At 45.8% G+C, this 9,929-nt stretch overlaps 1 long non-coding RNA gene across 1 annotated transcript; it reads left to right on the forward strand.

The window, feature by feature from the left end:
* The first annotated feature begins 8,242 nt into the window (after window positions 1–8,242).
* On the forward strand, window positions 8,243–9,616 carry LOC142478299 (uncharacterized). Its single transcript, XR_012793050.1, has 2 exons — window positions 8,243–8,359; window positions 9,214–9,616. It is a non-coding gene; the product is annotated as an uncharacterized LOC142478299 (long non-coding RNA).
* Window positions 9,617–9,929: the final 313 nt, after the last annotated feature.

The raw sequence follows: 9,929 nt of genomic DNA on the forward strand, positions 1-9,929 counted from the left end.
AACGAGAAGAAAGTACCTACGCGTTTCTTCAGCACACGGCCGATTTCATCAGGGGATAATGCTACAACTCACTCGTAATGGTTTTATAGTCCTACAGTCCAATTGGTAATGGCATAATAGATCACATGTGTTACTGATTTTAGATAATACAGTAATAGATTCTTGTATGACACACACACACACACATATATATATATATTGTGACAGAAACCAGGGGTTGGTAATAAACTCCATATACAGGGCTCCCAGGATACTGAACAGTTTCTGTCCTGTCTAAGCTGAACAGGGCAGCCTCGTGGTACAGGCACTCCATTCCACAGTTTGTCTGCTGCCTGTTTTCTGTCACCTGTCATGCTGATTAGAGTTCAGGTATATAAGACCTGTTTCCTGTTTCCTCTGGGCCCCGCCCAAGAGCCTGGAAGGCTGCTGAACTGCAGAGGGGTGAGAAAGCCTCTTTCCCAAATCGCTTCATTCATTCTGTTAGTTTGTCTAAAGACTGCAAAGGTACTTATTTTGTTGGTGGAAGTGGACAAGCCACTTCCAACTCTGAGTCAGGGACATCTAAGTTTAAGTTATCGCTCAGACGAGCAGCTTTTTGTTTGGCTTTGTTTTCTGTTTAAACTGTGGCAGTCTCAGTGCCTGGGACTGAATAAACCAGGCATAGCCTGTTTAAAGGAACAGTACGTGACGTCTCATCATTTAACCTACCCTAAAAGACCGTGTTCTAACAGTCCCGGACAGACGGCGGAGCCCCGGAGTAAGCCGTTTGTCACATATGGTGGAGAATGCGGGCAGAACACTAAAAGGTCTGGGTGTTAAAGAACTTTAAAGAAAAAAAAAAAAAAAAAAAAAGGTTTTTTTTTCTCTCTCTCCAAACAAGATGGAAGACGTGGTGAGTGCGCTGGTACGCAATGTCGCTGTCCAGAGAGACGCGAATGAAGCCCTGCAACAGGCGAATGCAAACCAGCAAGAGACAAACCGCTTGCTGAAAGAGGAGCAACAGCGGTTCGCTCAGGGCTTACAGCAGGAACTCGAGATCCTGAGGGAGACTATCAGTAACCTTCCACTGGCAGCGGCAGCCCCAGTTCCGAAAATGACCAGGGCAAGCCACTACCTTCAGAAAATGGGACCCTCGGATGATGTGGAAGCCTATCTTCTCACGTTTGAACGCACGGCACAGAGAGAGGGATGGCCAGAAGCTGAGTGGGCTGGTCTAATCGCACCCTTCCTAAGCGGCGAACCCCAGAAGGCTTACTTTGATCTAGAGCCAGCCGAAGCTAACGTCTATGCAAAATTGAAGTTCGAGATCCTCGCCCGCCTCGGCGTAACCACGGCTGTTCGCGCCCAAAGGTTTCACGCATGGTCCTTCACGATGGATAAAGCCACCCGAAGCCAGATGTATGACCTCATCCACCTCGCCCGGAAGTGGCTACAACCCGAGATCAACTCAGCAAGCCACATCGTGGAACGGTTGGTCATGGACCAGTTCTTGAGGAAACTTCCCTCTGCCTTACGCCATTGGGTCAGTCGGAGTGACCCCCACAATGCGGATGAGCTTGTGGCCCTCGTAGAAAGGTACAATGCAGCAGGAGAGCACCCGCAACCCACAGTCGTGGAGCAACCCCACTACCCGAGGTTCCAGGACTCTTCCAGAGACGGTAAAAGGGTACCGGGGTTAAGGGGAGCTGAAGAGCGGCGACCACCTTCACGCAGCACCAGCAACAGTGGTTCGCACACTAAGGGCAATAGCCAACATGGGGAGCCGGGAAAAGGCTCTAAGTGGGACACAGACTATGTACCTAAATGTGTAAATTGTCATGAGAGGGGCCACACAGCAAAAATCTGCCCACTAAATGATGAGCCCATGCAATGCAACAGCGTGGAACCTTATTCGCTGTTGTCCCAATGTATGGGCCCTAGCCCAGAGGACCCCTTGAATAACCATCTGTGGGCATTTGTAAAGGTTAATGGTAAGAGGGTTCGGGCACTTCTTGACTCTGGGAGTATGGTCACACTAGTGTCCGAATACCTATTGCCCATTAAGAAGAAACAGGGAAACAGTTCACAAAGAGTGGCAATTTGTTGTATACATGGGGATAATCATGAATATTCCACTGTTGATGTTTTTTTTGAAACAGAATTTGGTTCTTTAGATTTCAAGGTGGGTGTTGTACCCAAACTGGCACATGATGTGTTAATAGGGACCGACTTTCCCCATTTTCTAAAAATGTGGTCCCCAGCTCAGAATAGCGCCCAGAGTTCAATAGCAGACCATAACGAAGTGTTAGAAGAAACAAATCCTTTCCCTTTTTCAGAAATGGAGGTTGACGAGGGCCCAAATAAGAAAGGGGAAAAGGAGGAGTGCTGTGAAATTCCCTTCCCCATCACTACTTTGGTAGGGAATACCCCAAATCAAGATGTTGATCAGGCACTTACCACCCCAGTACAGGATAAGACCCTCGCTGACCTAGAGGTCAGTCCTGGGAGTTTTAAGAAGGCCCAGTGGGAGGACCCCACATTAGCGGTAGCAAGGGGAAATATACGGGACCAGAATAGTACTCATGGCCAACCAGATAGGTCACTTGCTTACCCCTACTTCGAGGTAGAGAACGACCTAGTATATCGGGTTGATAAAAGAAAATCAGTTACAACTAAACAATTGTTGGTACCACGGACATTCCGTAACGTAGTATTACACCTCGCACATAGTCATCCATTGGGGGGACACCTAGGGGTGGAAAAGACAAAAGAAAAGGTTCTCCGAAGCTTTTATTGGCCTGGGGTTCTGGCAGAAATTACAAACTATTGTTCCTCATGCCCAGAATGTCAGATCACCGCCCCGTTCAAAGCATACCGCAGCCCATTGGTACCCCTTCCCATAATAGAGGTACCATTTGACCGGATTGCTATGGATCTAGTAGGACCCCTAATAAAGTCTGCTAGGGGACATCAGCATATATTGGTAATATTAGATTATGCTACCCGATATCCGGAGGCAGTTCCCCTACGTAGCACCTCTGCTAAAAACATAGCAAAAGAGTTAGTACTTCTGTTTTCCCGGGTCGGAATTCCTAAAGAGATCTTATCTGACCAGGGAACACCATTTATGTCCCAAGTAACAAAAGAGCTATGTAAACTCCTAAAAATCAAGCATCTCAGAACCTCAGTCTATCATCCACAAACAGATGGTTTAGTGGAAAGGTTCAATAAAACCTTAAAGAGCATGTTACGCCGGGCGGTCGATAAGGATGGGAAAAACTGGGACTGTTTGTTACCATACCTGTTATTTGCCATTAGGGAAGTTCCCCAGTCATCCACAGGCTTCTCCCCGTTTGAACTATTGTATGGCCGACATCCAAGGGGCTTACTGGATATAGCCAAAGAAACTTGGGAACACGAGGTTACCCCTTACAGAAGTGTAATAGAGCATGTTGCCCAAATGCAGGACCGCATTGCTGCAGTCCTACCCATAGTGAGGGAACACATGGAGAAAGCTCAAGAAGCACAAAGGAATACGTATAATAAGGGTGCTAGGGTCAGAATTTTTTTTCCAGGTGATAGGGTACTAGTTCTGGTTCCCACCGTGGAGAGTAAATTCCTTGCTAAATGGCATGGGCCATATGAGGTCTTGGAAAGAGTGGGAGAAGTAAATTATAGGGTAAGGCAGCCAGGTAGGAGGAAACCTGAGCAAATTTACCATATAAACCTACTCAAGCCCTGGAAAGATAGAGAGGTCTTGTTAACCCTAGTACCCCCAGGTCCGTCAGAGAATCAAGAAACTGACCCAGAGGTTAGCATAGCTGAAACACTGTCCGTGCATCAGAAACGAGAGGTCCAGAGTTTAGTGAGAAGGAACAAAGAAATCTTCTCTACACAGCCAGGTAAAACTAACGTAATTAAACATGACATAGTCTCTGAACCGGGGGTCCGAGTTAACCTTAAACCGTACCGAATCCCAGAGGCCAAGAGAGAGGCTATAAGTTTAGAGGTTAAAAAAATGCTAAAACTAGGCGTAATTGAGGAATCCCAAAGTGGGTGGAACAGCCCTATAGTTTTAGTCCCAAAGCCAGACGGTACAACAAGGTTTTGTAATGACTACCGGAAACTAAACGCGGTGTCAAAATTTGATACTTATCCTATGCCCAGGGTGGATGAACTTGTAGAGAGACTGGGCAAAGCCCGATATCTCACAACCCTAGACCTAACAAAAGGGTACTGGCAGGTTCCCCTCACAGAAAGGGCAAAAGAAAAAACAGCCTTCTCAACCCCAGACGGCCTCTTTCAATATAAGGTGCTGCCTTTTGGCTTACATGGAGCTCCCGCCACATTCCAAAGAATGATGGATAAAATTTTAAAACCACATGTTCGGTACGCTGCCGCCTACCTGGATGATGTGGTAATCCATAGTGAAGATTGGCAGTCCCACCTTCCAAAGGTCCAAGCTGTGCTCGACGCAGTTCGGTCTGCTGGACTAACTGCTAACCCCGCTAAATGCACTATTGGTCTGGAGGAGGCCAAGTATCTGGGGTATTCTATTGGTAGAGGGTTACTCAAACCACAAACACTCAAAGTAGAGGCGATACAAAATTGGCCAAGGCCAGTCACAAAAAAACAAGTAAGGACCTTTTTGGGGTTAATTGGCTACTATAGGAGGTTTATTCCCAATTTTGCAACTAAGGCAACCCCACTAACCGACCTCACAAAAGCAAGAGGACCGCTAATGGTAAAGTGGTCCCCCGAAGCCGAACAGGCCTTTAGAAGCCTGAAAGAAGCTCTCTGTGCCCAACCAGTGTTGGTCACACCTGACTTCTCCAAAGAGTTCGTAGTCCAAACCGACGCATCTGAGGTAGGGCTGGGGGCGGTACTCTCCCAGGAGTCTCAAGGGGAGGAGCACCCCATCCTTTATTTAAGTAGGAAACTAAATCCCCAGGAGAAAAATTACTCCATAGTCGAGAAAGAGTGTCTCGCAATAAAGTGGGCGGTAGAGACACTCAAGTATTATCTGTTGGGGAGAAAGTTCCGATTGGTCACAGATCATGCACCCCTTACCTGGATGTGTCAAAATAGGGAGAAGAACGCTAGGGTGACCAGGTGGTTCCTAAGCCTACAGCCCTTTAAATTTTCTGTGGAACACAGGTCGGGGCACAAACATGGCAATGCCGACGGGTTGTCAAGGATGCACTCCCTAATATCCATGGTCGCTCACCCCTCGAGGTCTGAGCTGGGGGGGAGGATATGTGACAGAAACCAGGGGTTGGTAATAAACTCCATATACAGGGCTCCCAGGATACTGAACAGTTTCTGTCCTGTCTAAGCTGAACAGGGCAGCCTCGTGGTACAGGCACTCCATTCCACAGTTTGTCTGCTGCCTGTTTTCTGTCACCTGTCATGCTGATTAGAGTTCAGGTATATAAGACCTGTTTCCTGTTTCCTCTGGGCCCCGCCCAAGAGCCTGGAAGGCTGCTGAACTGCAGAGGGGTGAGAAAGCCTCTTTCCCAAATCGCTTCATTCATTCTGTTAGTTTGTCTAAAGACTGCAAAGGTACTTATTTTGTTGGTGGAAGTGGACAAGCCACTTCCAACTCTGAGTCAGGGACATCTAAGTTTAAGTTATCGCTCAGACGAGCAGCTTTTTGTTTGGCTTTGTTTTCTGTTTAAACTGTGGCAGTCTCAGTGCCTGGGACTGAATAAACCAGGCATAGCCTGTTTAAAGGAACAGTACGTGACGTCTCATCATTTAACCTACCCTAAAAGACCGTGTTCTAACAGTCCCGGACAGACGGCGGAGCCCCGGAGTAAGCCGTTTGTCACAATATATACACACATACGTATGTATGTATATATATATATATATATATAATATATATATATATATATATATACACACACACATACATCTATTTACACACACACACATACATACATACATATAAAACGGTCTTCTTCGGAGAGAAGAAGATATATATATGTATATATATATATATATATATATATATATACATATATATATGTGTGTGTATATGTGTATATATATATTTACACACACATATACACACACATAATGTTATAGGTTAGCGGTGCGTGAACTGGGGGGCGGGAGATTTGTCTGGGGGTGCGCGGGCGGGTGCATAGGTCCCGCGCTCCTCCCCAAGGCATTTAAATGAAATGCCGGGGATCACGTGAGGCCTCTGCAACAGTAACACTGACCGGGATTCAGACACGTCTCCATGGCAACGTGGCATCAAATGACACCGCGGTCATGTGACGTCACTCGACCCCGGAGTGTGCTGGCAGGTAGGAGAGGGGGCGCAAGACCGGGGGAGGCCAGGCAGGGGGACGCAGCTTCAGAAGTTTGCGATCCCCTGTTATAGATTACCATGCCAACAAATTGTAATAGTGCTACAGGGATCAATAAATATTACATTTAATACTTAATTATTGTGATGTTTCTAATCTACTGTGTGTTACAAATAACATTAATATCTTACAACTGAATACATTGCAATAATGTGATACCTATTTATTTGTGATTTAAAGTGTGTTACATAGTGATAAATTATCTAATAAATAAATCTTAAACTAATCCCACACAGTGACTACTTAATTCTGTGAATAAATGTGTTTTTAATGTCATTACTATGAAGGAGATGAAGATATAGTGTATATATAAATTCCTACCTGCAAACGCCGTCTTAGCCTGTCAGAATACGCGCAGAGTGACCTGTCGTGACACGTCAGGTCACTCTGTAACCGAACCCGGATCTGTGACGCATATGTACTGAGGTGGGGTTGGATCCGCCACGGTTATTTCTTGTTTTATTAATAAATAATTTACTATATTTTAATCTCTGGTGCGCATTGTGTGCATTTTTCTTCTTGCCTGCACAGTGCTTCAGATGCTGCATCTGAAAAAATGCCGGTGGATCGGGATGTGAGGTAGGGAAGTGACGTCCGCGCCGGAACGTTATTGCCACGCCTCCAAATATTCATTGCCACACCCCAAAATCGCGCCGAAGCATACCCTGCAAAGCCATAAAAAAGCTCAGACTTCAGCAAGTGTATTGCAGCGTGTGCGCCTTCCCTCCGTCTGAAATACTATAGACGCAGCCTTATCGACGCTTACTAAATAGGCCCGTGTCTCTCTCTCTCTCTGTGTCTCTCTGTGTCTCTGTCTCTCTCTGTGTGTCTCTGTCTCTCTCTGTCTGTCTCTCTCTGTGTGTCTCTCTGTGTCTCTCTCTGTCTGTCTCTCTCTGTGTCTCTGTCTCTCTCTGTGTGTCTCTGTCTCTCTCTGTGTGTCTCTGTCTCTCTCTGTGTGTCTCTGTGTCTCTGTGTGTGTCTCTGTGTCTCTGTCTCTCTCTGTGTCTCTGTGTCTCTGTGTGTCTCTGTTTCTCTCTGTGTGTCTCTGTGTGTGTCTCTGTATCTCTGTCTCTCTCTGTGTCTCTGTGTGTGTCTCTGTGTCTCTCAAATCAAATCAGCTTGATTGGCATGTCAAAAAAACATTTCAGTATTGCCAAAGCATGAGTAATAGGGGGTGTGGGACAATGATTACACGAATACTAGGGGGTACGGTATAATGGTTATACAGTACATTACTTTTGTCTCTCTCTCTCTGGGCCTCATGCAGAGAGCATCGTTATTTCAAAATTCGCCATTTTTTGTACAATTTCGCGCAGAAACCGGCAGAAAATGGCGAGTTACGAAAAACGCGCCATTTTGTTTTTTCTATTGCTAAAACTCGCCTCGCGGCTGGCGAGAACCTCCGTCTCGCCATTTTTAAAACTCTCCGAATGCAGAGAGGTACGAACGGCATGTAGCGGCTGTTCGCGCCAGGGAAATGGCGCGATTTTCTCATTTTTGCCGCGCCAGGAAAAGTTGGCAATAAAATGGCGCTCGCCGCCTATAGCAAAGGGGGGAAAAAAGCCGCGATTTTTTTTTTACACATTTCTGAAGCGCGCATCTTTCCCATTCAAACTCGCCACACGCATCCATGTTAAACATAGCAGAATTCGCACTTTTCTGCATATGGAGAATAAAACTCTCCAAAAAAGCTACTTTTTATGAAATTCGCCAATTTGAAAATTCTATGCTCTCTGCATGAGGCCCTCTGTGTCTGTCTCTCTCTCATTCTCTGTCTCTCTCTCATTCTCTGTCTCTCTCTCATTCTCTGTCTCTCTCTCATTCTCTGTCTCTCTCTCTCATCCCTGTATGATAGGTATGTTCCAACTCTATTTTTTGCTCTTCTTTTCCGTTTGAGAGGAGGGAGTCCCTCACCTCTTCAGCCACACACCAGGAACGCTGGATTGCTTTCAGACGCTCGGAGAGGCGGATACAGTCGTGGATTGCAGGCACTGATTTATCTGGTAAGTACCGCAAACATGCTTGAACAAGGGCCGTAGACATTTTATTTGATGGTTTAGATTACCATTGTCTGTGGTTGTTAGTTATTGGTATTAGAGTTTTTTGATGTTGTTACGAATCAAGTACATTTTGAAGTAGTAATCCCCTCCGAACTGGGCATTCCTGGCCAATAATGCCCTGGCTGTAAGAGTTGAAGGGCCCAAGCAAAGCCCCCACCTCTATACACACTAACACTGCAGGGGCATCAAAGTGTCTCATTGTCATGGCAACGGGGGGTGTCACGTGATGTAATTTGTTTAATAAATTATTTTTTAAGGTGTCCCGGTTTTTCATTTTTGAAATCTGGTCACCCTATGTATTTATGCTGCATTCAGTGTTGTAATGTGCTGTAATTGGGTTACATGGCGTACATAGTGTATATACCGCATTCAGGGTAAGTGCTGTATGTGGATTATAAAGTGTATATATCCTTCATTCAGGGTTATAAAGTCGTTTATAGAGTATATACTGCATTCACGGTTACGTGCGGCATGTGGAGTATAAGGTGTTATAATGTGCTTTAAGTGGGTTACATGGCGGGTATAGTGGATATACTGCATTCAAGGTTACGCGCCGTATTGGATTATAACGGGTATATATGCTACAGTCAGGGTTATAATGTGCGGTATTTGGGTTACAGGGGTGTATACGGTACCGCAGTGGTGGTGGCGTGCTGTATTTGGATTATATGGTATACACTGCGATCATGGTTACGTGCTGGGTTCTGAATATAATGTTTATAGACCACATGCGCGGTTACATGACGGGTTTGGATTATATGGTGTATATACTTATCCCCCCTCATCCACTGATGAAGTGACCACATTGCGTCACGAAACGCGTATGGAGAGGGAGGAGCTAGAACTGACACGGTCTTCAGAAGCAGGAGCATAGCGATCAGGAGAGACGCCAGAGTGTGACATCAGAGTGTGACATCACGAGGCGTAGCGCGGGCTGACGGCAGTTACCCAGAGAGGTGAGCAGAGCACATTCTGCAGTGCTGGCCACCTCAAGCTGAATCTCGCAGAGTAACTACTGAGAGTTAGACGCCACTTCAGGGTTTGCAAACAACAATAGCGCCATCCTCCCAGAAGCCTGCCTACCTGATTGTATCAAGCTGCGGACAGCACGTTGTCAGCTGTTTTTACACAGCCTGGTTTATGTGAGTAAGCCCTTGGCTGTTTTTTATTTTTATTGTAATAAATTTTTATCAATCTGCACCATCATCTTCCATGTTATTTCCTTTCTGGGAACACATGGGAACTATGACCAAGTGGTAATGCTGTGAACAGACAGAAAACCTGGAGGATAGACATACAACACGTGGCATTCGTGATATCTGGAAGAGAAGAGGTTAAAAGCACAGATTGTCTCAAAGGAACAATAACACAGCAAGTCTGTAAGTTCATTACTTTAATCTGTTGTGGAGTTATTTATGGATTCTTGTGGCTGCGCAATGGTCTTTTCCTTTTTGTCCATTACATACTAGGAGGAGTTCGGAACCAGCAGCCAGCAATTGGATCACCATCGCTC

Source organism: Ascaphus truei, unplaced genomic scaffold (assembly GCF_040206685.1).
Source record: "Ascaphus truei isolate aAscTru1 unplaced genomic scaffold, aAscTru1.hap1 HAP1_SCAFFOLD_237, whole genome shotgun sequence".
Classification (NCBI taxonomy): domain Eukaryota; kingdom Metazoa; phylum Chordata; class Amphibia; order Anura; family Ascaphidae; genus Ascaphus; species Ascaphus truei.